Source organism: Cuculus canorus, chromosome 2 (genome assembly GCF_017976375.1).
Source record: "Cuculus canorus isolate bCucCan1 chromosome 2, bCucCan1.pri, whole genome shotgun sequence".
In the NCBI taxonomy this organism is placed as follows: Eukaryota; Metazoa; Chordata; class Aves; order Cuculiformes; family Cuculidae; genus Cuculus; species Cuculus canorus.
In genome coordinates, this window is record NC_071402.1 from 74,200,822 (window position 1) to 74,227,967 (window position 27,146).

The following is a 27,146-nucleotide window of genomic DNA, read 5'->3' on the forward strand; positions in this document are numbered from 1 at the left end:
ATCTGCCAAATGTACTACAAGGTCAAGTTGTACAAGCATGATTTAGAATTATACAATAGAATGTTTAATGTCCTTTATGAATTCTTCTCTGCAGACAATCAACTTTCACAGAAAGACACAAGGGGAAAAGATGAAAGAGAGAGGGGGTGAGTGAGAAAGAAAGGAAAAACAGAGAGAGAAAAAAAAAGTGGGGGAGAAATAGAGGAAAGGAAATACAATTTATAAAACTTTGTTTGAAATACCATCATTTTAGCCTCAGAATATTTGGGAAACAGTAAATGCCTGCAAAATAGGCTTCTTTGCTTATCAGTACACAATATTATTGTTTTATAAAACACTGTCTCTCTCTTATTGCTTCTTAATCACCAGAGCACATAGTATTCTATGCTGCTTGGAAGGGCTTGAATCAAGCTAGAGAAAGTAGTGGATTAAAAAAACCCAAAATTGTATTGTGTTTTCACAAATTTTATGTTTTATTTATGACAATAGTATGTCAGAGCTAATGGCTGGTCACTGAAATACCCATAAAATATATTCATTATAAGTAACTAAAATAATGAGTGGAATATTACATATACAGCAGAATGTTACTGATTTACTCTTTTTTTTCCCAAACTTTCTCTGAATGTATGCATTGTAATAGAAAAAATAGAAAAAATAAAAAATAAAAATTAGAAAAAATAGAAAAGTTGACATCAGCAAGCAATCTTAAATTATTACAAAGCATTCAGTTGCTGACTTATTTACTTTAAACCTACATTTAAAATTCTACCAGTAGTGGCAGTCAACAAATTGAATTAGAATGCTAACCCACTGGAGCCACATTCTGACACCACCACTCTCACTGAGTAAATATACTTTATCTAATGAATATTTTTGTGGAAGTTAAGAACAGTATTCACAGACCCAATCATTTACTTGAGGAGAAGGTAGTTAAAATAGTTTGTGAATTGTTATTATTAGTTGCTTTAAATTTCTATATATTGTTTTACATTTCTGTTGTCATAGATGTTTATTTTGTAACTGTAGTTACTCGTTGGAATATTTTGAGATAAAGCAGGAGAGGAGTGGGAGGGGGTACTTTTCCTAAAAATATTTCTGTTTTCTATTCAGCCCTAATTATTCACTGTATATCAGAGCACCCAAGTGGGAGATATATTTTGCATTATGCTAGAAAATGGGTAAAAATAGCTAGCAAGAGAGCTTACAGAAAAAGGTTTTGACTTGGCAAGATATTTAAGTGTATGCCTCATTTAAAATACATAATTAGGCCCCTGGAAGCCCCAGATTTATTGCAGGAACAGAATCCAGAAAGCAACTGTGGCTCTAAGTCTCTGTTCTGTGCATCATATATTTGTGGCATCCCACTGCTTGGCATGCATTAGAAACATACCAAAATATTACAGGAGATCTTTATGATCTGTGTATCAGCTGATAGCTACCAGCATTCAACATGCTTTTGGTACAACCAGTATGCAGGAAGAAAACACAACACAATTTAAGAGAATTACTTATGGCAAATATATTTCTCATATTTTATGTGGCTGAAATATCCCTTTAAACTGCTGAAAGCATTGGAGAGACTTTGGTGGATATGACTCATATTCAGATGTCGTATGTTTTAAGAAGAGGGGAAAATATGAATCTGAGCTTTGCGTACAGTCCTTAAATGTAATGAAAACCATAAAAATATCTATATATCTATCTATATATATACACCCCTATCTTTAACTACTGGTTTTCTGAACTTGTTGAAGCCAATTTTCTCTGTGTGTGTCAGCTGAATTCAAGGTGCTTAGTATTCAGTAGGTATTGATTGAAGAAATCTTGTTTATGTTGCTAGAATAATTGCCCTGGATACACAGACCACTTCCAGAGACTAAGGTAAGCCACTCATTTCTGAAGCTTTGATATGTGTACAGGTTATCTCATTATATTTCATAGAAAAGTTACCCCATGCTAAAAGTCAGTGGTTCTTTGCTCCCATTTAGAATAAGCCCTAGCTTATAAAGTCAAATCTGCAGAGCCATCCCTTGGAGCACTGCTACCACTGCTGTACATATTTTGACTTTGTGATTCACAGTAGCAATGGGCTGGGTGGTTATCTCACAGGCATCCAGTGGATTACTGGAGTTAACGGCACAACTTAAAAGTTAGGAACTCCTGCTTTCAGAAGGACCTCAGCACTTGCTTTTCCCTTATCTCTCTCACTTCTCCCTGTCAGCTCCTAAAGGCACAGACTGTTCTCCTGCATGAGTCTGGATTTCCCTCACTGCTCCCCATGCTCATCAGCAGTGGAATATAATTTGAAGAGACAAATCAGCTCACTGTTAATATCATGTCTCTTCCTCTTTAGGGAACCTCAAGTGTAATCTTACGGGCAGATTATTGAAGCCTGTCTGTAGAAAGTTTTTTGGCATGGATGAGTTTTCACTCCAGCGGGTGTTGGAGACTTTCAGATTATTCCTGTGTAATGGAATTGATGAATTGGTGAGCAGATTGTAACTCTCACAGCTTTAGTTTTCCCTTGGCTGCAGGAAAACAGCTGCTAGATTCCTGACAAGCAATTCACATAGTTGATATAATTTAGTTTCTCTGCCAAAAACTTCTTACTTCTAGTTTTCTATTTAATTGAATCACAGACTGAGAGTTCTAAAGTGTCTATCAGCTGCAATGGGTAGGATGAGTGCCATAAGAATAATTTTCCAAACTGTGTATAACTTCCCTCACTAGTCTATTAACATGCTGAAACAGACCTTCAAATCGTTTCAAAAGCTTCTGTTAGGCTACTTTTCCCCTCCCTCAACTCGCATAAAGGGCTAAAACAAATGGCCCATTCTCAAAAATCAGTAGAATAAAGATAGTTTGCTTTCAGGGTCACCCAAATTCCTTTCAAGAAAGTATTCCGTAGTTTTCTTCTTTCTATTTTACAGTTAGTCTTTTTTTTGTTTGTTTTGTTTAAATCTAAAAATGTGATACACTGGAATTCTGGAATTGGCTCCACCTAGCTCCATTTTGTATTCACTAATGGTAAACGACCTTTGACAGATACATTTTCCTCCATGTGATATCATCCATATTCTAAGAATTCTCTCTTCCTTGGCTTTAAGGTACAAACAGCTGATATTCATAAGCAAGCTTGATTTGTTGTATTCTTTTACCTTCCCATTGTTTTTTCTTTGCTTCTGACAGCTTACTCTCTAAATATTTTTACTTTTTCTTCAACATTGGGACAGAAGGATTTATCAAATATGCAAGAAATGCAGCTGTATCAGGAGCATTAGATAACCCCAAGGGCCCCTGTCAGCAAGTTCTGCATTGTGGTATGCAATAGGCTCGATGTTAATTGAAAAGCATTGCTGTGGCTTTGGCAAGGCAGAATTATGATGCACCATATTTCTTTGTTACCTTTGGATATAGCTTATGCTCCTATTTGAAGAACATAAAGATATACGCCAGATTTTTCTCCAACATCTTATCCTCATGGAGACCACTTGAGTTGCCCTAAGAATCCTCTGACAAAAAAAAATTGTGTGTGAGCAAATATATCAATCTTCAGGCTTTCCAGCTTCTTCACAGCAGTTTTGACACAGCTGTGGAGAGTGGTGGTTCATTCACAACTGTCATTTCTGCAAAGCTGTGATGTGTTCCTTTATATTTGGAACACACCGGCTTCTTCTTCATTATTAACAGCTCAGCAGGGCTTCTGGCAAACCCTTGAATTGTTTTGGGTTTTTTTGTTCTTTTGTTTTTTTTTTTTTTTTCTTTTTTCTTCCTAGTCAGTCCAACAGTTTTCTAGGAACATCTAGAAACATCTCTCTTGGAAGTTATTTTGCTGCAGGTACTGGGTGATTTGGAAAGATACTACCTGCTGGGAAGTTTATTAGAAGCTATGATAAACCCTGAGCTTATCTCCTTTTTTTCCCTGTTTTATTAAATAGAATTAATTCAGGTAGCGGGGCAGCATCTTAGACTTGTCATAATTCCAACCTCCTGGGAATTGAAGAGATTAATTAAAAAATCATTTGGATTAAAATATTAGTTACTATTTGGTTATTTATCCAATCACTCAATGAAATTCTATTAATTACTTTAAAGAAATGGGTTTCTGGATATTGAAATCCTTAAAGCAGCAGAAGTGAGTTAGAGGTTAAGCCTGATCAAGTTTGTTTCCAGTAGAGCCACATAATGGAACGACAGTTAAATTTTCTCTGCATTTGTGTTCGACAGAGTAAGCATGCTGAAGAGCTAATTCAAATGGCACCTTCCAGGCTGTGAGTAATCGTTGCCCAGTCCTTTCCAACCATTCCTGAACTTGCAGTATGTCCACTCTTCCCAGGGGAGATCCTTTGCTTCCTACTGCTCTCTTTCCCTCTGGCAGTACTGGTGCAACAGGCACTAGAAAGTCTCAGTAAGGCAAGCAAATGCAAGGCAAGCATCTGGCTAGCCTAGTTGATCTGTCCCCCAAAGGAACTCTTGCCAAATTTACTCAGCAGGCCTTGGTAAATCTACATGATGCAGACCTGTTCAGTAGTATCAACAGCTCTAAAAGTAAGTTGGTTCTTTAACACAGCCAAAAATTTTATACATATGTTAGTTTCCTGCTTAGGAAGCAATATCTGCATTTCTAGCTGATATCTTGGATGAGAAGTTTCTCTAAGGACTGGTGGAACTGTGCAAACCACCCCTATATGCAAAACAAAACCTCTCAGTGTTCTATTCAGTTTTTTTGGGCTCCTTGTTTTTAAAATAGTTATGTTGCTACAGGAAAACAAGAAAATTGCAACAGTTGGGCCAACAGTAAACTTTTATTGTAATGCAATGGTCGCCATCAATAGATTAAAGGAATAAATATGATACAAGAAGGGAGTCAGCACCAATCTAAGATTTGCGAAACCCAAGTATTGCCATAGTTCCCTGTGGAACTATGTGGCAGCCAAAATAAATTGAGGTACCTGCTCTATTTAAACAAGGTCTAGTAAAGTGAGCTACTCTTTAAAATGTTATTAGTCCAGCTAGAAGCAGGAGATGCAGGAATAATCTGTAAAGCCACTACCATGTATTTAGATAAGCAAAGGACTCAAAGCATAAACTTATTAAAAATTAATAATTTAACTCTTAAATGTAAAGAATACACTTCTACCTTCCAGACTGCAATCATAACAAAATTAAAAATAAGATATATTCTGAAGGAAGAAAATTGAGAAAGTGATGGAGAGCAGGACAATGATTAATGCATACAGTGTTTTCTTCTCCTTCACTTCATAGTGTGAAGGCGTGTGATGCAGATCTTCCAACAAAAGCATAATTTATTTGGAACCCTGTATAGAAATATGGCTACGCTAGCATGTCAGTGAGGAAAATATGACCTGACAGAAGATATTCACACATCTTTGTGTCATTTAGTATAGGGGTGTTCTTCACTTAATTGATTCATTTTGATTAAGAACATCGTTGCACCCCACTGTTGTCAACAGAGTCTGAACTCTGATGCAGTTCAGCCATCTAAAAGAAACATATCCCACATCAGAAGCATTACTTAAGAGATCCAAACTGAATGAAATTAAGCTGATTAAGGTATTTAAGCTAGGAGACAAGGCTACCTGTGCAGTAATTAGAAAGGAATAGGCTTCCTCAGAGTAAGACATCTCAGACCAAGTTGATTCCTCCTGTCTACAAAGACTAAGACGAAAGGCTGCCAGGCACTTTTATTGAATGGATTGACCATATAATGATAATTTACCCTATTTTACTTCTTCACTGGAAAGAATAATTTTTGGAATGAAATACATCTCTCAAATCCTTCAAAAAATATTGTGTTGTGCTACATAAACAAATATCTCTGAAGGAGTCCCTGCAGGACCAGAAGACTGTGAGCACATGAAATCCGGGCCTCAGTAAGGGAGATAATGTCTTCTTCACTTCTCCATGGAAGAGATTTTCACTTATCATTCCTTTGTGATTACATGTTTCCTATTATTACAAGAAAAGGTACCAAGCTCCCTGGCAACATCAGAGGAAGATGAATCACTGTATTACAGTTCTGTCAAAGGATGCAGAATGATAAAATCATATTACATTGAAAGGTCAATTCTTCCTCCTTCAGGAAGTATATATAGGAGCCGATTAACAGGTTAAAGTCACATGTGATAAAGGAAAAGAAATAAACTATTTGGCTGACGTATCCACTCAAAATAATGTGAAAGGTTAAATGAAACATTTCTCAGCAGCTGATAGATTAAGGTTTTTACATTTAAGTTATCATAAATAAAGCAATACAGTAGTAGCTGTGATCAGTCAAGAGTAGAAATATTAGCAAAATTCACTATGGCATTTAAACGTTTTTTATCCATCTGTACTCCTGATGTGAGTTAAATACATATCAAACTTAATTCAATTGTCCAAAGCACTCACCATAAATAGGACAAAGAGGATAACAAAAGTGTCAAATATTAATGCATGATTATTTAATTAAATTAGATGATTATTTAATTAAAAAATTATTTCATCCATGTTAGTCCCATCAATCATAATTCTCTATTTAACACTTGTCCAAGATCACTAATGTAAAGCTCAGGCTGTTTCCCAGATGAAATAAGATCTAAGTAAGGATGCTTCAGTAATAATGACCACTTTACAGTCCTACGACATACCTGTCATGAGCATGTGAGAATCTGATCACATGTGTATTCCATTACCGTAACAGTTTGTGGCTGTTGGTGCGCAAAACACAGGTTAAACACAGGTGTGTCAAGGGCTAAATGCAGGGTAACCTGGTCATGTAAGAGCAACATGCTGGGAGAGGATTGAAGGGCACAGACAACAAACCTTTTTCATGCTGCCAGAGCAGTAGAAAGGGTGAGTTAAAATATAAATCTTATGAAAAGGGTCAGACCCTGATTTTGCTCTCACAGTGTTTGTTCAGTGGAAAACTATAGATGTCCGTATGTGAAAATTTCGTCTAGCATTACAAGTATGGACAATTTAATTGCAATATCATTAATCACTCCTACCTAGTGAAAAGTACTCTGACCTCCCTTGACTTCTGTAGAAGATAAATACTGATTCACATCACCTAAGGTCAAATGCAAAGAATCTCAGTTATATGCATGCTACAGCCTGCCTATGCACTCTCTCTGGACAGAAAAGTGATGAGAAACATGTTTTATCTCTAGCTGCAGGGTTTAGAACACGCTTTCAGTTCAAGAATACAAAGCCTAGGTATTATTGGATTATCTGTGCATTTAGGATGATCTGTAAAAAAAAAAAAAAAATAACATGAAGATGCAAAAACACATACAAGGAGACTGAAAAGAGAACAGGAAGAGGGTGAAATAAAAATTCTAATTAATTGTACCCACCAATAATGGGAGACAAGACACCAACTGTTCTTTCCTACTCAGAGTTTAGGAGAAGGTAGCGCTTCCTTTAACAGCATGTGAAGAAATAGTTGTAGAGAAATATAAAGGAGTTCTTCACGTACGAAAATAGGTATACCATCTCTGCAATCCTCATCCCATGTAAATTATTTTAGCTCTACAAAAGTCAGTCCATTAACTAAGCAAACACAGAAATGCCACTGCAGAAGTAATAGTATGTCACTTTCTCATTAAAAGAATGGCCATTACTGAGAAACTTTATTTAACGCACTAAGGCTCTTTTTTGTTGTTGTTGTATCCCTTTCCATCTCACTGGAAAAATCTCACATGTAAGTAAAGCCCTAAGGTAAGTGTTATTGCAGTTAAAGAACACTTTTTAATCACAGTTTGTCATGACCACTGACAGCAGTGGAGAGAAAAATCTCCATAAAGAACTCTTTTGTCTCCATGAGATTAAGAAGCACAAATCACATCACTTATTGTTGCAGCCCTCAGGACCTAAACCATAGAACAAGTATTTTTCCATGGGTAACTGAAAAGACATCATAGTTTTCCATGGTGAATTTTTCAGTCAGAAATGCATCCACTGTTTCAGCCTTCTGTATACAGATCTGGTGTCCTTTGCTCTAACCTAGACATGTTTTGGTCAGATGTAGAACACTGGGTTACCTGAATATTTTAGGTTACTCTATTATTGGCAGTTTTACATTCTAACAACTTAGAAGGACACTGAGGAGCATCAATTCTAATACGGTATAGGAGAAAACTTAAAAATTAGTTAAAACTTAGATTCTTAATATTCACTGTTTCTCACAGATGGCAGAATTAGGCAATAATCAAGGAAATGATCGGTCAGCAGGTTTTCAACAAAGGAACATAGTGTCATAGAACATGATGCACATTTATTGCATCCACCTTATAAGTGCTGAAATGCTACAAATATTTCAGAAAAGATAAAGGCTTCCACTTGCATTCATTTCCAATTTCATCCTTATGCCAATCAAGAGAATAGCTATTCAACACACAGGTTTTTGAAAAAGCTTGCAGGAGAAGAAAGTCTTTGATTTCCTGCTATTAGTCAGGGCAGAGGTCCCATTCTTGGCATACAATCCTTTTCATGTTCCTTCTACCTTGGTGCATGGTCAAACAACCAGGAAACTGACAGACAAAAAGTTAAAACGTGCAATTATTCTAGAAAGAATGTCAGAAAAACAGAAACTATCTGTTCTTCTGACAGCTCATTATGAGACATGCTACCACTCAAATACTGTAAAAAGTTTCGCAATTTTGTACAAAGGAGGAAGATAATTTATAAGCACAATTAGAATCCAGAAAAAGAATGCACATTGAATTGCAGCATCTTTAAAACTAGGTTTTATGCCAGAAAATAGCACACTTTCCATTTAACTGTAATTTCAAATGCAAATATCAGTGTCCTTAGAATGAAACAGATGTTGGGCTATTTTTCAGTGGGATAAGCAGTTGATCAGCTCTGCATTCTTGTCTTCTGGGGAAATATTTCTATGCCTTAGTGAACGAAGGACAGACATAGCTGGGTTTTGTGACACATTATAAGGCAAACTAATTTTAGCTCCGTGTTTGGAGCAGTTATTGAAAAGTCGTAGATTGTTACAGTGATAATTCCAGATTAGGGGCAAGTTAAGGGAGTTGTGGATTTGGGCTTTTTTATGGTTCTCGGAAAAGACTTTCCTACACTTGACTGTAAATTATTCTGACAGTGAATAGAGGACAGACAAGTGCTTCCACACATAACTTGGAAGTTGCTTTAGCAAGTAGATGGAAAATAAACTACTTAATTAATCCAAATGTAAAGGTAGCTACAACTGGTTGGGATTCAGGTATCGCTGGAGGAAACGATGCACAGTTGACAAAACATCCTAGTCTACTCCAAATCTAGGCCGTTTTCCATGCTCCCTCACCCCACAGTACATCAATATATCAAAAAAGCAAACTGGCAACTATCCCAAAGAGGGGCCAGGGTTGTGAGAGCAAAAGTATTCATGTTAATAATACCCAAGAAATTACATAATGTAAAAGGCCTGACATGCTGTTCTGTTTGTGATTTCAGCATTTAGTTAGTTTTCTTCTTACAGATATATTAGATAACAGTACAAGATGGGGACCAGAGGGATGTAGCCCCTCCCATTGCAAGGGAGGATCAGATTTGTGACCATCTGAGGACCCTGAACGTATATAAGTCTGTGGGACCTTATGGGACGTATCCCAGAGCCTTGAGGGAATTGGCTAATGTGGTTGCCAGGTCACTCTCCATGCTATTTGAAAAGTCATGGCAGTCAGAAGTCCCTGGTGACTGGAACAAGGGCAACATTGTGCCCATTTTTAAAAAGGATAGAAAAGATGACCCTGAGAACTATGGATCTGTCAGCCTCACCTCTGTGCCTGGGAAGATCATGCTACAGATCCTCCTAGAAGCTATGATAAAGCACATGGAGGACAAGGAGGTGATTCAAGACAGCCAGCATGGCTTCACCAAGGGCAAGTCCTGCCTGACCAACCTAGTGGCTTTCTATGATGAGGTGACCACACCAGTGGACATGGAAAAAGCAATGGATATGATCTATCTGGAATTCTGTAAAGCCTTTGACATAGTCCCCCACAACATCCTCAACATCCTTCTCTCTAAATTAGAGAGATATGGATTTGATGGGTGGACTGTTCAGTGGATAAGGAATTGGTTGGATGGTCACATTCAGAAAGTAGTACTGGACAATGTCTCAATGTCCAGATGGAGATCAGTGACAATTAGTGTCCCTCAGGTCCCCAGGTACTGGGACCAGTGCTGTTTAATATCTTCATCAATGATATAGATAGTGAGATTGAGTGCACCCTCAGCAAGTTTGCAGATGACAACAAGCTGAGTGAAGTTGCCACACTGTAAGGATGGGATGTTATCCAAAGGGACCTGGACAAGTTGGAAAATTGGGCCTGTGTGTACCTCTTGAGGTTCAACAAGGCCAAGTGCAAAGTCCTACATCTGGATTGGGGCAGTCCACGGTTTCAGTATAGGCTGGGGGAAGATTGAGAGCAGCCATGCAGAGACAACTTGAGAGGGCTGATTTGTGAGAAGCTTGACAGGAGCTGGCAATACACGCTTGTATCCCTGAAGGCCAGCTGTATCCAGGGCTGTATCATTGTCGCCCTCTGCTGCATTCTCATGACACCCAACCTGGAGTACTGTATCCAGTTCTGGAAACCCCAACATAAAAGGGATATGGAACTATTGGAACAGCTCCAGAGGAACGCTACAAAGATGATCAGAGGGCTGGAGCACCTTCCGTATGAAGACAGGCTGTGAGAGTTGGGGTTGTTCGGCCTGGAGTAGAAGAAGGCTCCAGGGAGGTCTTATAGCAGCCTCCCAGTACCTGAGGGAGGCTACAAGAAAGCTGGGGAGGGAGTTTTTACAAGGCCACGTAGTGATAGGACAAGGAGGAAATGGCTTTAAATTGGAAAGGGGAAGATTTAGATTAGATGTGAGGAAGACATTCTTCACCATGAGGATGATGAGGCACTGGAACAAATTACCCAAGAAAGTTGTGAATGCCCCATCCCTGGAAGCTTTCAAGTCTGGGCTGGAAGGGGCCTTGAGCTGCCTGATTTAGTGGGAGGTGTCCCTGCCCATGGCAGGGGAGTTGGAACTAGATGATCTTTAAGGTCCCTTCCAATCCAAACCATTCTTTGATTCTATGATTCTATAATGCTTCCTTGTTTGCTAATGGGTATTTCATATTATGGTACATTCTGCGCATCTTTTCACTGATCCAGCTGCCACTTCCAGATGAACACTAACAGGTTTTAGCCTTGGAACTAGCACCAGAAGCATCCCATGATTGGCACAGCAGCCAAGGGAGGTAAGAACCATGTCAGGGAGATAGCTCTGATCCCTGTGTGGCCTGCAGTAGCCAGAACAAGTTGCAATGCCTGGAATGGAAAAGACAGAGAGAAGTAGAGAATCAAAAGATATAGAGAGGCAAATGTAAAAGCACAAGTGAGGAGAGTGATCTATTAAGCACATCTACACAGTTATTTTTAAAACCTTTTCATAAGGATTGAACATGAAGAGAGACTGCACAGACTGTGTTGTAGAAACATAGGTGGTTCAAAGATCATTTGGTCTATGTACAGGTGGAGTAAGACCAAAGGAACACCTACAGCACAGAACAGTGCAAGTACAAAGCTCCATTCAGGGACTAATTCTGCTTTATTCAACTGAAACAATTTGTTGTCTTAATTAGAACTGACAGTCAGTCTTTGATATTTGATTAATAAAATTGGGGTGTTTTTTTCCTCCTTTATTCTAATCATTCAGAAAAATTACATAGAAAAGAAACTGGATTAATTTCCTCCTGGCCAAATTCTCTCCTGAAATAAATTGGCACAGCTTCACATGAATCAATGATTTTTTTGTCTGTTTGAACCATCACAGAAATTGGATCGGTAGGTTTTATGAGATTTCAACAGAAAGTTAAAATTATTTACGACCATTTAGACATACATAATAAAAAAATCAAAATCTGAGATTTATGCATAAGGGAAAAAATATATTGTAAAGTTATGATTAGAAACATAAAATGCCATGCAAAATCCTGTTAGATGAAAAGAAAAGACACTTTATTCAAATGTCTGTTATAAATTCTGAAAGCTGGCCAAAGGTACATTTTACAATTTTTTTTTTAATAGAGTGCCTAAACTATACTTGCCTTATATGTTATAATCTAGAGCTAAGTGAACATAAAAGGAAATTAGGTAAAACAAAATAGCTTGCACCTTTCACTTGCTATTGAGTATTTATTCCTGATTATTCAATGTGAGCATCCAGACCTTCAACTGCCATTTGGCAGTGTTTCTTCCATGTTTTAATGTGAAAACTTCACTGGCTTGGGGCAGTGAACACAGGCTGAGCCCTAGATTTGGAATAATTTTAGTACAAGGCTACATATTCAAGGCTTGAAATCTGAACCACATTTAGGTTTCAAGCATTTGAAAAAATACATTTTCTTTGCAGGTTTTGACACTTAAAAATATGCTGTTCTATCTTTTTGTAACTAATGTTTTGGAGATCTACAGTAATGATGAATCCACTTCTATATCCACATCTATCAGGTTTCCATCCCTGGATAAACTACTCACTCAAGTGCTTGCCCTGCCAAGTCTAAAAGCCAGGATTTTGATAGTCTACCAGTAGCAGATAGAAAAAGTTTGATAAGATAAGGTTCAATTTTATGCAGTTAAAGAAACTCCAAAACTGAGGGCAAACTGCCTTCTGTACAAGAAAAACTATTTTAAGGAAGTAGTGGACAAGGATCTTGTACTGAAAATCTATTTTTAAACCTAGATTCACGGCAGTTATTTCAGTTGACCTCGACATAACGAGAAAGGGGATTTTTTTTTGCATTTTATTGGTTAATTAACTAGAATGTTCTCTTGTTCTTCATGGTGTTTTTTAGTTCATGATTTCTATCCAATAATACCCTTGAAAATAATAGAACTTTTTTTCATCACACACCTTAAAGGCATCACTAATTGTCCCCCTGGTAAGGTAGGACTTCATGAGAGATAAAAAGCAATGCAACATAAATAAAATACATAAGCCAAGAATGCATTTTCATCTCATTACAGCTAGGATAAACTTAGATGTACAGGGCAAGAACTTTACATCCTTTATTTATGCAACAGTCTGACTTCAGACTAACTAATCATGAGGCCTGGGAACAAAAGTGAAACCCGAGGTCAAAACTCACTTTTCTGTACCCTTACTACCATCATGAGGGACAATGATGGATAAAATAATAGAATCATAGAATAGAATCATAGAATAGTTTAGTTTGGAAGGGACCTTAAAGATCATGTAGCTCCAACAAAAGATACTTCCCAGGAAAAGAAATTGTTTTTTCATAACCTGGAAGAAAACCCATGCAGGCATTTTCTCTGCATCTGGGCTCTTGGAAGTGTCACTCATTATTTCCAAAGGGAACGAATTTTCTGCTTGGATTGAGTGTGTGAAGGCACACACATGTGCATGTATCTGCAGTATGTGGCAGGCATTGGACGAGGGCTGCATACTCAAAATTAACCTAATTTCCTTGGTTGGGTCAGAAAGTGGACCAGAGGTCTGAAGTGAAGAAATGTTAGTGTGCTTCATGCCAGATCTGCATGAGACTGTGCTGTGTTCCTGTCTTGTCTTTTTTTTTTTTTTCTTTCTTTTTTTCTCAGTTTTGCTACGATAGTGGCTGGCATTATACATGGACAGAATTTTTTTAAAAAGTACCTCTGATAGAAAAATCAAAACATCTCTCAGAACTGGAGTGGATGAATGTCAGTGGGGAAAATTGCCCTGTTCACATAGTTTAAACAAATTAATTTTAACATTGTGCATGTACACTGCCACTCTACTCCCATACATCTCACATTTTCTTAAACTAATTATATCAACCTGTACTACACACAATGCACAATCATAGCCTTAAGGTCACTATGAGCCAAATAATTTTATTCTGTGGTAAGAGTGGTTTTAACCAACATTTTTTGAGATATAACTGCCTTTTTCCTGCACATCTTGTTTTCCAGACCCATCCTGCAGCTGACACCCACCTTGTTTCATAACTTCAGACAAGGCGGGTGACTTGCTTTTCCCTGGCAATCAGTCCACTGCCTCCTGCCCCTGCCCTGTCTGTACTTGAGACATAAACACTAGCATTTCCATACTGAGTTGTTCCTGTATTATATAGTGTGATAAGTTCTTTAAGGAATCACGTACTGCTTCTTCCAAATCAAAAACTGCGGATGGCATCAAACAATTTTTGTTCCAATCCAAATTCTAATTTTATGCCTTGCACACCTCCTAGCATGACAACTCCACTTGGTGCCTTTTGCCTATAAATGTTATTGACTCTTGGACCTGGGCCTGAAGATTTCCCATCTGGCTTTCTACACTGAGGTCTTCTGAAACACTGAGAGTACTTGACAGCTCTCTTGCCCTTCATAGGCCCCCCCAGCTCTTCAATATTCCTAAAAATGAACCAATTTTTGATTTTTACATTAAGGTATAACGTCATTCTTACCTTGGTGGTGGTAAACTTCATTTGAATAACATATTTGTTCTGACTACCTATGTATATACATAACTCACTTCTTTCTCTTCCCCACAATGGTGACAGCAAGGTTTTTTATTGTATGGGTCTTGCTAATCACTGTTTCTAGATCACAATATACCTTAAATTAGACCAAAGTTTTGTTGTGTTGATCCAATCAACTTACTTCCTGAATCAAACCAAACCTACTGTTACTAAACTGTATGTCCCTAGAAGTGTTTATTTAGTCATTAGTGATTTGTCCTCCTACCTTGCCAAATTATTCCTGATTTATTCTTGGTGTTGAATCCCATGGTGTTCATAGATCTTGCACATCCCTTGCATGACTGCTGCACCAAACCTGTAACTTACGGAAAGTAATCTCATTTTAACAGTTCCAGCTTTGATACGGGAGACTGTGGTGCTGCTGCTGGTTTCTTTAGCTTCAGACTTAGTCATACAAAGATGGTTGCATTGCTCCATTCAGCTGTGCTGTGAGGTGGTTCAGCTATGTGTATGCTCCAGGGGAAGATTAAGGAGATGCTCTTAGACTCTCCTTCACACTGATAAAGATGCAAACAAAAAAGTGTCTTCCTCTTCTCTCCTTGCAAGGGTCACTATAATAATTATTTCCATGGAGGCTGCGTGAAGACTTTCAAGCACCCCTTGATATGGACCTTACAGTTCCCGGGCTACTGTTTGTATCTGGATAGGTGCCATACTACACTCTTCATCATCACCCTTGGTTGAACTCAACAGAAATTCAGACTTCCTGGACCTGTTCGCATGTGCCTATTTCCACTTTTCTCTCCTGTGCTGGACTCTCAGCCTGCCCGGCTTTCCCAGCCTTAATGCACTCGCCAGCTGCTTGTAAATATGTTCGCCTTTCTATAAAACCAGCCAAACATCCCTTCAGATGCCAAATTTCACCCTCCTCTTTTATAATTACCTCCCTCCCCTCTGAGACTACAGTCACTAATTGCAACACAAATAACTACACCGAGCACAAACAGCGAGTTTTCTAAGACTGCTTATCATTTTAGCTAATTCAAAATACAATTTCCCCCCCATCATAAGGTATTAGTCCTTTCTGGTCTTTCTCCCAAGGACTGGGATTATGATTTTCACAGCTACTTTAATCAATTTTTCCCATGACTGTGACCAGAAGGAAGTCAAGATTGACCCCTTATTCCCTCCTGCCTTGCCCTTCTACCCTGTGGACTTGTGGTTTTTTTTCCAGATTACTTACCCAGAAGTTAGCAGGTGCTTAATTTCACTAAAAAAATCTTTACTGATCCAAACCAGTTAAATGGTTTGCCTATGCTCTTCAGCAAAGGTTTGTCATGGGGAAAAATACGCTCAGAGCACACGGTTTAACCAAATCAGGATTGAGGTGATTTATCAGTTTATTAACTGCACGTAATTAACCGGCAATTAGTGAACTGCAGTTTATGAAATGTTAATAAACACCTATAACTTTTGAAACACCTTTTTAGGACTAGTAACAAAACTCTCTAATTCCACACATTCACATGTTCTCACACTGTTGTGGGGACACAGCACACCTGCACACACCTGAACCCACTGCAGATGTATGTGGCAGCTCCCATCCTCTGTTTGGGGAGGGCAGGCTACTCCATTTCTCTCCTCTCTCTCTCTCCCATGGCTGCTGAGGGCTTTCCAGCCCCATATGTGTCCCTGAGGCTCCCCACACTGCCAATGAATGCAGGGGCTGTGGAGAAAATCCCTATGGCCCCAGGCACCCTGGGGAGGAGGGTCCTGTGTGCTGACCCATGCTACCAACCCCCATCTGGACATGATCTCAATGAGGAGACTCATCTGTCATGGGACTGCTGCTGCCGCAAGGTTTCTCCCCCTCCACCACCCCTTTCCACTCCTCTCTTGTATTTCTTTTTAAGCTAACTCCACCTTTGCTTCAAAAGTCTCTTCTAATGTCCTGCAGCCACCTCTATGATGATATTAGCCCTAAATGGTTGCAAACACGGATGCATGTTGCAACAACCCTAACTCTTTGTTCTACCATGAATCTGACCTGTTTCTTTTGCACAGGCGTAAAACTGAATTTTCTCCTCCAATGACAAGAAGCATTAATTATTGATGATCATCAGGTCTGTCAGGAAAAGAGTTTCCATTCTATATTTCAAAATAATTTTCCATATCATTACTGAGAATTTGTCTCTGACATTTACTAGGTGTAATTCGTGAAGGTTACTATAAGAGCCAGTGGTTAAAGCATTATTTTTTCTGTCTTTTCTTTTGATGGCAGTGAATCCACTGTCTAGAATAATTGCACCAAATGTTGACTATCTCCCTTGGCTGCAATTCCTAACAAAATATAACCCCCAAAATGATAGACGATTTGGATGGAGAAAAAAGGGAAACAACCAAAGTTGCCAGCTGTCATTCCAAAAAGCGACAATTTCTCTGTGCCTGGACACTGGCTTTTTTTCTCATGGTCACAGCAATCATTTTGTCTTCTCCAATGACTCATGTCTGTTTATGCTGTTGTAGCATCAGTTTGATTACTGCAGTTAGGAATCTAACTTGAAATATTAGCTCTGGAAGACTCCATACTTACTCATACATTTTATGTATCTACACAGAATAGTATTTTCTTAATTTCTTTACTTTTAATAAAATTGCCTGCTTGTTCTTCTGCTGGCAAAGTGAGATACCAGGGTATAAAACATGGGAACTCTCTCAGATTTTAAAGTAGCATATTCTAATTATTGCAAGAAGGGAGAAATGTAGGATAGACACTTTCTTGTTTGGATAGTTTCATTAAACTTGCAGGTAAAATTTTGATAAAAAACACTAATTCCCCTTTTGAAGGTGATAGTAAAGGTTCTGATGTCATTAAAGGGTGCTGCTACTTGGGTTCTAACACTCCTAAGGCATTTATTTCATGTTTTACACTCCTTACAAGACACACCAACACAGAATGTTATGATTATGGAAAGTAGTTGTCTCTTAATAGATGTTTTATATCCTACCCTTTTTGATGTCTCTAGGTAAGGCAGTTGCTTGATTTTCTTGATCATCTAGCTGTCCTTTCTGCACCTTCTCTTTCTCTCTCGTGTCCTTCTTAGGCTGCAGTACTTGAGAGAGCGTGCCTCAAGGTTTTATATAGTGGCAAAATGATTGCCTCTTTTTTTCCATGTACTGACATAAAGATGTCCAGGATTTTTTTTGGTTTTTTTGCTTCTGTTACACAATATGCTGAGGGAGTTCCGAGAGCCTGAACTGTGACTACCAATACTGATTTCAGCCCTAAGTAAGCAGAGTTTAGATTATTTTCTCTTTGGTTTACATTTGGCTGCACTGAAGATCATCTGACACTTTTTTACCTATGCAATCAAGATTTACTGAAGAGGGATATTCTGCAGTCTTTTTGAAGGAATTTGATTGCTTGTGAGATCTCAGCACCGTCTCAGATTCTGAGATTTCATTGCTAGTTTATTTCCCAAGTCACTGATGGTGTCATTCAATAAAGCCACTTCCAGAACTGATCCTTAGGGGACCCCATCACTGATAGTTCATCATCATGAAAGACGACCTTTGAGACCTACCTTTTGCTTCCTACCTGTTAATATACTTCAGACAATAAAAATTTTTTCTTCCACTCCCTTGGCAAATTTTTTAAAAATAATCTTTAATAAAAAATGTGTTTAAAGGCTTTTTGAGAAGACAAATACATTAAATCCACCAGATTCCCTCTTATCTCTGTGCTCATTGACGCCTATCAGGACATTGCCTTTGTGCAAGGCCTGCTAAACTATTGGGGAGGAGGAGGGAGGCACCCAGGACCCTTACAGCACCCTCTTGGGACTTCTGCAGGTTAGCAAGGCAGAATTTCTCTCTACAGAAGCCTTGTGGGCTCTTTCCTGACTTACAATGTTAATTTATGACCTCAGATCTTGGAGGTAAACATCTTACTACCAGGAATGGAAATCAGGCTTGTTAATGCCCGGTTTCTGGATATCATGTTTAGTACTTGACTTTGAAAACACTCACAAAATAAACTGTCAACTTGAATTCAGCCTGCTCTAATATGTCTTCATCTGTATGACAAGTGAGACAAATTTTCCCTAAATATAGGAAAAAAGGCAATCCCCTTGGGCACCTCCCAGAGATGGTATGACATACCCAGAAAACAGTTTCTTGAGCTGTGCTTGAAGTTTGGTCATTTCCCCGCCCCCCCCCACCACCACCACCACACACACACACTCTCTGCTAATGCCACCCCCTTTGATTTGAGACTGCCAAAAATTCATCTTTTAAATCTGATAATTTGAGAATTATGTTTCTTACATTTCTGCATGTTTTAGAAATTTTCACCAGAAATGCTTTTGGTCATTCTCAGCATGAAGTTTTTCTTCCTGTGTTTTATGGTTAGATTCAATTTATAGGTAGGGTCTATAACTCACGATGAGGTGAAATAACTTCCTGCAGGGCGTGCTAGAGCTGACCTGAAAAAAAAGCCCAGAATCCCAAATGCTGGGAAAAGAATCCAGATTTGGATTTTTCCTCATGCTGATGCTTTGAAAAAGAAGATGTCGGTCTGCAGATTCTAAACACGGACATTTGACTTGTTACTTCCACCTCTGAAAGGCCTGCTTCTTGTGCATCTCATCCATCAAATGCTTCCAGCACCATCAAAACATCATGCTTACAGCTTTGTCACGCAACATTTCTGTTTGTTATAAAACTTATCTGAATTAACACTGACTCCCCTGAACATAGATACCGTCTTTCCATCTTTCCCCAAATACATTTTCAACTACATCACGAAACCAAGAAGTGAGGCTGGAGGCTAGGCTATAAGCAAATCTATTAGAAATTTGAAAGAATCAGCTGAAAGCTGGTAGTTTAGCAACCAAGCGAACCATGCTTGCTGGCCTGAATTACAGGGCTTCTGGCACTTAAATGGTTCCTGTGACTCTCTGAGCTCTGTCACATCTTGTTATCTCACTGGGTTGCGTGGATTTGTTTAATTATCTCATATCAAGACATGTATTTGGACAGAAAAATCCCATTTGTCTCTCCCTTTCCTACATTGGTGAGATCTTTCTAAAGGTTTGAGTGGCAAACACAAGGAGGATAACTACTATTTGTAACCTTGAAAGACTTCTGCCATGGTTTCAGTCATAAAGTCCAGCGTATCTTGTCAGTATCTGGTTTATAACTGTGCATCCTTGCACACCGAACACAAGGCTCCTTACTCATAACTGTTCCATCAGGTCACAGTTCATTTCGTGTGTTTGCATTAAAGCCTTTTGCTTCTATTTCCCCACATTGATAGATTTAGCTTTAGATATATTTAGAACATATCAGGGCATGCTGGCTTGCATTAAAGAGTGAGCTGATTTTGTAATCAATAATTTTATATTTTACAGCTTTTCCTCCTAAAAGTAGCCACTTTGGGACAATCAGGTCTGCAGAAAGCACCTATCTTGCCACATTCTTCCTATTTTTATTTCCAACTTTCTTGACATTCTCACAAAATTTTTCAGTCTTAAGTTCATTTGTAGTTCATTTGCAGCTATGAAATTCTGTCACAAGTTTTATAGATCATAAAGAAAACATCATTGTAAAAATACCTGAGGCGACTAAAGGTAATGTAGTGATGCATCCTAGTAATCCACACATTCATTCTTCTTCTGCAATAAGCTGATGGGCAGGGGTTCAATTGCTCAACTGGATCCCAGAGGTGGAATATGAGAAGAAACAAAACTCTAAAAAGAATGGAGCAAAGTCTGTGTTACAGGGAACAAAACAACCAGTTTCTGTTAGCATTAAATACCACACACAGACACAAGCACAAATGTGCATACTGTAGAAATGTATGGCTATTTTGTTTCTTATTCTTCCTAGACTGAAAAGAAAATATTATTAGCCATCCCTACTTCAGTGCCTGTTTTATTGATTGTATTGTTCTGGTCAGGCATTTTATAGATTTTACACAACAAAGGCAAAATATTCCCTTGGGAAAATCTCCTCTTGAACTAAAAAAAATCTATTATTCTGACTTTTAAGCACAATGACTGAGCCAAAAATACACAATGACAGAAGACTGTAGTGACAAATAATCTCATGAAAAATTGGAAAATAACTTTTTTCCTTTTTTTTTTTCCTGGGTGGAACTATAGGATGGCTTGTCTAGTGCTATAGTGCTACTTTAACCTGAAAATGGAGTAATCATGAGTGAAATATACACAAAGATTGTACAGCAGAGGGATTTTTAACTTACTGCAACTTGTAAGTTGATAACTTGCACATGAAGTGGGTTACTCTGTGACCCTGAGCAATTTCACATATTTTCCAGGCTAGATTGTATTTCCATATAATTGAAATAAAATTAATGTAGCGAATCGCTTTAATTTAACTGCTACTGTCCTATCACTTAGAATTTGATGTATCATTTTACCTCTGGAAATCTGGCAGCCATGCACAGGAGTCTCTAAAAATGTAAAGAGAAAAAATAAAAGAAGAAAGAAAGGTCCCACACAAATAAACATTTTTCTCATAAGAATACTTTGTCAGTCTTGGGGCAAAAACTCCACTCTGCTCTCATCAATTAAACCAGGCAGTATTGCTATTGCCTTGGATGGAATGCATGCAACTTACTGACATTGGTCACATTTACGGGACCATGTTTTCATGCTTGTAACCTATACTTGAACAATTTATCCAGCAAAGCAGGTTTTTATTCTTCCTTGCCAAAAGATGCTAGGGCACATTTTGTGGAAGTTTTTCTCAGTAGCCATATGGTGGACATGCAGATGATTCAGAGTTACTTTTTTTTTCTTTATTAGGAACGATGAGAATAATTTTCAAAGGGGACAAGGTGCAGGCTAGGCATCAAAACTGGCCGTGAAGGATAATTTTCCTCAGCAGCTGATTACACTGCATGAGCAAGACAGAAAATGCACTGTTGGACTCACCTGCACCTCACTGAAATCAATGTGGATCTCTCCATCAACTAAGAGTAAGCTGGATCACATCTCATGTGCTTTTTTCATCCCATACATCTGCTGAGAATAAATCCAGTAAAGAGCTGAGGTTCTGCATGCACACTGTCTAGCATATTTTTAATACAGGTGTATAATTGCTCATGGATTATTTAACAGATGTAGTCTGATTAGTTTTTACAGCTGTAGCTTGGAAGTCCATGAGAGGCCATTCATGATTTCAGTGGAACATAAGCCAAGAACCCTTAACTACAAGCCCTGGAGTAGGTTACACAGGCTGTTTAGCCTACATTGGTTAGAAATAGGACCAAGGTTGTGTTCTGCAGCTCTTCACTGCCTTCTTTCATGGAAGGTGTCTGTCTTTGTCTTCAGTCTGTCAGTGAGAGCTGAAGTAAGGGGATATCTATTAGTTACAGATCTCCATCTTCATTCAAACTTCCCACCTAAAACTACCAGCTTCTGCTTGACCCATTTTTCCCCCCACAGGCAAAACACAAACATCCTACTTTTGCTTTACATGCTATGCTGTTCTGCTATTGTTATACTATTTCATTAAGCTTTTGAGAGCTAGAATTCAGATGTGGTTTTCAATACCTGTGGAATATGAAGCATCTGAAGTGTTATAAAATACTATCTAGATCTTTTTTTAATTGTTAATTTTTACTATAAAGAAGAATTTGGAGCAATATTTTTGTTTTTCTTCAGGAGTTAATGAGTTGTTGTCTAGGAAAAAATATTCACCTCAGGACAGGGTCTAACCAGTAACAGCTGCCCAGCTGTTATCTGATTGCTATCCAGAAAATTTCTTCAGCCTAGTTCTTTGGCAATGTTTTTAAAAAAAAGATTTAAAAAGTAGTCCCTATGCATCTCCCATGTATCACACGTATTTTTGACTATAAGCAAACATGTTTCTAGACTCAGACATACCTACGAGCTTTGACTTCTTTTAAAACTATTGATGGTAGTTTACCTCAAGTTGCACAAACATGGATAATCTTCCTGACTTTAAATACATTCTAGTTGAGATGCTTCTTATATCTTTAATGGGTGTCAGTAAGTCTTAGTAATAAGGCTTCAGTCGGTAACTCAGGAAGTCAGTAAGTAATAGCTGATGACTTAGATCTCAAATAACAGAAAAAAAGATCAGCTGGCACTGTAGTGCTGCAGAAACTGTATAGCATGGTGGAAATAACCTTCAGCCATGAACCCCAGTAAATGAACAGAGCTACAAGCAGCTCTGCCATGCTGCTTTGCTTTTACATATACAGGAGGACAAAAGAAGAAATGTGTCTGTCGTAAGGTGTGGAAATTTCTCATCACCTATCAAGCACTTTTCTATCTTCAAGATTGCTGCCTTTACAAGCTATATTCAGTCCTTTTCAAACTGTTTCTTACAACTGGACTCACAAGTGGCATGCTATTCCACACAGTTATTTGTTCAGTAAGACCACTTGCAAGAGCAAATACCATTTATCCTGAACAAGACTAGCAAAAATTGGCTAGTGAAGTGTGTTACACCTTCCGTGCAAACCCTTGTAGGGTCCTCTGTGAACACTTTGACCTGTGCTGCTTCAGTAGTCTGCTCATAGATTTAAGTTTCTTTGTGGCTTCCTATATGTGTTTACATAATACCACTTTGGAAAAGAATGTGAAATTAATCTGGTATAAATCAAATACATTATTAACTCCATTGGTGTTTTTGTTGCTCACCACTGTCCTATCTAAACACTTTAATGCATTTGACCTCAAAAACCTTCTGTATTATTTATGGTTCACTCCTAGTGTACCACTAGGAAAATTAATGTACTGCAAAATTAAAAGGCCACATCCTGCCAAACCCTAATGGAAAGCATATAGTGGGAGAAAAGACCATAGATAACCTGTAATCCTTTTCCTTGAGAAGCCTACTTAAGGCCAAGCGGGATTTCAGCCCCTAAACATGTTAACAATTTACCTGTTACTGCTACTCACTCTCAGACATTAAAAGAGCATGGCAGGCAGTGGACACTGCTCTGCCTTTTCTCTCTCACTAGGACTTGCCAGGCAGCAAGGCATGAACAGCGTTGGTGAGTCTTTCTAGATCAAGACTACTCTTGATTTTGTGGGCCAAAATTGGGTTGGACTAAAAAAGCATTCAAATATTCCCAAAGGCACTCAAGAGCTGTGTGGCAATGGATTTTAACTCCTGAGGTCAGGGCATTGGGCATCCAAAGTGCCACAGCTGTACGTAGGCAAAACTAAAATATAAAAGAAAGGAAAATATGTCCCTTGGAGATGGTGGACTGAAGCGTCTCATAAGGAAGTCTCATCTTGGCCGACCAGGGGCATAGTGATGTAATAGATCATTTTTTGGAGTTTGGAAAAAGATACACTAACCTGCATTAAAAGAAATTATGCTTGTAAGCAAAGCACCATAGGAACAGTGCTACTCCGTTTGTCTGCAATCTCTATTCCAAACTCTGTGTAAGGTCAGGGATACAACAAAAATGAAACAACACTGCACGTACAGCTAAGCCCTCACAAAGCAAATGTGGCAGGAGACTCCATGTACAATAAAAATCCATTTCCTGTATGTATGACTTCTGCTTTTCTTAGCTGCTCATTTGTTTGTGTGGCATTTTCTGCCACTTCCAAATGCACAGAGGGAACAGTCTTCCTATAACCCCTCACAACTCTTTCTGCGGTAGATATAGCTCAAACAAACTAGTTCGTAACAACATCTCAAAATGAATTATAGTGCAAAAGAAGATAATCTATTGGAAAAATTATTGCAGTTCATGTAAGTTAGCAAAAAGACTATGTGAGACTTCACTGTCTTGTCCTGTAAAGAACTTTGCTATCACAAATTGTTCTTTTTGATGTCTAAAGAGAAGAAAAACTCATAAATAATCAAGATTACCCTCTGCTTTTGCTGTGAGACTCCTGTTAGCTTTTTTTTTTGGTGTGTGAAACAGCATCTGTATTTGTTCTTTATTTCTTCCTTTTCACTAACCTTTTCTGTTTTTCTCTTGACATCACATTCTCATGTAAATGCTTCTCCACATCATATCTCCTATAATTTCTCTGCTCAAATGTCCAGATGGGCATGTTTGCCTTTCTCCAAGCCTCTGAGAAGGAAAATGCACAAAGTCTTCAGACAGCCTCTTAAACCTTCTTAATGAATCTCTGCCTTCTACCTTCACATACTCAATCTAAATTGTTCTATCTAAAAATAATAAAACTATTTCTTCTCATATTTCTCTTAGTTCTAGTTAAGGAGAGTTTCTTGTTAAAATTTGCCGTATGTCTACCAAATTTATTAGTCCTCTGACTTTTTAATTCTTTTTTGCTTCTGAGGATCTCATTTGCTGCATAGATGTGAATTAATCAACGAAGACAGTGATCTGATTTTGGGAAATTCCCACCTTGAGCTTATGTAGTAATTAGAAGTGACTGATCACTACTTGAAAAATATATAAGATTGTTATTGTAACAATTGACAATAATATTTGAGTAGCAGGCTGAATAATAAAAGAAACTTTAACTAGTACATCTGAGGAGCAACTGAATTTGTTCTCTAAATGCATTATTCAAGAAGCAATTTTTCAGTCAGTTTTAGAGGTGATATTTGCCAAAGTACAGGACAAAACATTGTTCATTGTTGGGCTGTAGTTAGTTAGTTTTGCTTCTGCAAATTTGTCATTCTGCTGCATATTTGAAAAGTTCCATGAACACGGCCTCCAGCTGTCAAACTTTGTTCTTTTAGAGCTGCTCATTTTTCATCCAGTCTGAAGATGGTTTTATAATTCCAAAAAAAAATGCCAAGAATATTACAGTTCAAAAAAGGTTATTTGCACCAGCTGTGGAAATATTATGTATTTTGTTTGTTTCTGAAAACACTTACAATGTCAGGTAAGAAAAAAAACCTTGAATATTTTGTGTTCAACCTAGTGTAAAATGTCAGAGCAAAAGTCAAGAAGTGCAAGGTGCTCCCCTAACACATTCTGACATTAACAATTTTTGATTTTATGAATATGTGCCCTATAGTTTATAGATTTTTTCCATTTCTTTGTTTTCTTGTACTTATTTTTTTCTCTTATTTAGCACTTATCCATGTGAAGAGGATTGAATTTCAAGCTAATTTTATGATCTATTTTCATCAGAGAACCTGATCCTTGGAAACTAAAGACTAACTTTCTTCTGATGGTTGCTGGAAGAGCACTGTGTTAGGCTCCCTGAAGATCTGAATTGAACATCTTCTTTAAGTGCTGCTAACTACATGTTCCTGATTTAGTTGATTGCAGATTTCTCTCCAGGATTCCCAGCAGACTGTGACATTCTGCTTCTCCAGGACCTGAAAACCATAGGCATAAGTCATGTCGGCTGTAAGAAGGGGTAGAGCTGAGATGGAAGAGTGGTGGAGAGAGTATTATCACTCTGACCATATTTGGGGGCACAGGAAAATGGAGTGACCAGAGACAATGGACAGGATGGCCCTCACCTAGCTGATACCACTGACCTAAACATCCCTCCTATACCTTTTTGGTAGCAATAGACATAGCCAACCTGAGTGTCCTAAGCTTTGATGAATTTGGGTAGTGGGACAACAGATTATTTTCTTCTTATAAATATACCCTCCCCATATCAAGAAACAGTGTTGTTCAGTGCTTAGAAGATTGGAATACCTGATCCCAAGAAATGCTTTCTATTTTGTGACTCTTCTCTTCCTTCAATAGTTACTAACAATATAGATAGTTGTGATCTTCTCTGAATTTATAAGCATCTTTTACTAACTATTTTATTTCTGGCAGCCTTTGTTCCTTGATGTATTATCAGCTTTCTTGAGTAACACTGCTGTACCAAGTCTCAGCTTGTACTAGGAAACCTAAAAGAATGCTCTTTGAAAACATGATCAAAGTGATTAACGGTATACAATGACTGAAGAAGACACAAACGTTAAAAATAAGTGCTCGGCAGATAACGTACTTCATCTTCTCTGTAACAAGTTATTGAACATGGTTGTCTGAGTATTTACCAGCTTGACTTGATTCTGCTATTCCCCTCTCCCATACTTCATCTCCTTCTTATTAGTTCAATAGCTGATACTAGAAAGAGGATTTCTCCGCAAGGTCTGAGGCTTTTCACAAGGCATATGTATCACTTAGGGATATCAGGTTGCCATAGGAAGCATCTTTCAGATGACAGAGGATATAGAGGGATTGCTCTGTGCATCAGTCATTCACAGCTGAAATGATCCTGAAACAAAAACCCTGATCTACCCCTTCATCATTTTGCTGCATTACCTCTTCGCTAAATGCAAATTGACTGGAAATGTTGTGATGCTTGAAGATGTGTGATGTTTCATTCCTGTGTCCATAGAAGGTGTAAAAAAAACCTAGCCAAAGGAGGGTAAGACTATAGGTGTAGCTGCTCACTAGAAAATATCTGAGTGCCACAGACCCTACTGCCCTTTCTTGACCAGTTACAGACTGGAGATGTACCTCATTCTTTACCCGTAACTCCTGAAAGATGCAGCTGAATAATATCTGGGTATATCTATCCTCAGAAGTAAGTGCAAGAGGAATTTGGAGAGATCCTTGAAGTGTTAAACATGTTGCTACCACTGGAACATGCGAGATATAAAATGGGTTTGACTAAGTCATTATCCCAAAACACAGGTACTTACT

The 27,146-nt window shown here is 38.2% G+C and overlaps 1 long non-coding RNA gene across 1 annotated transcript; it reads left to right on the plus strand.

Annotated features, from left to right (window-relative positions):
* The first annotated feature begins 1,750 nt into the window (after positions 1 to 1,750).
* On the plus strand, positions 1,751 to 27,146 carry LOC128851375 (uncharacterized). Its single transcript, XR_008448733.1, has 3 exons — positions 1,751 to 1,884; positions 21,325 to 21,497; positions 25,564 to 27,146. It is a non-coding gene; the product is annotated as an uncharacterized LOC128851375 (long non-coding RNA).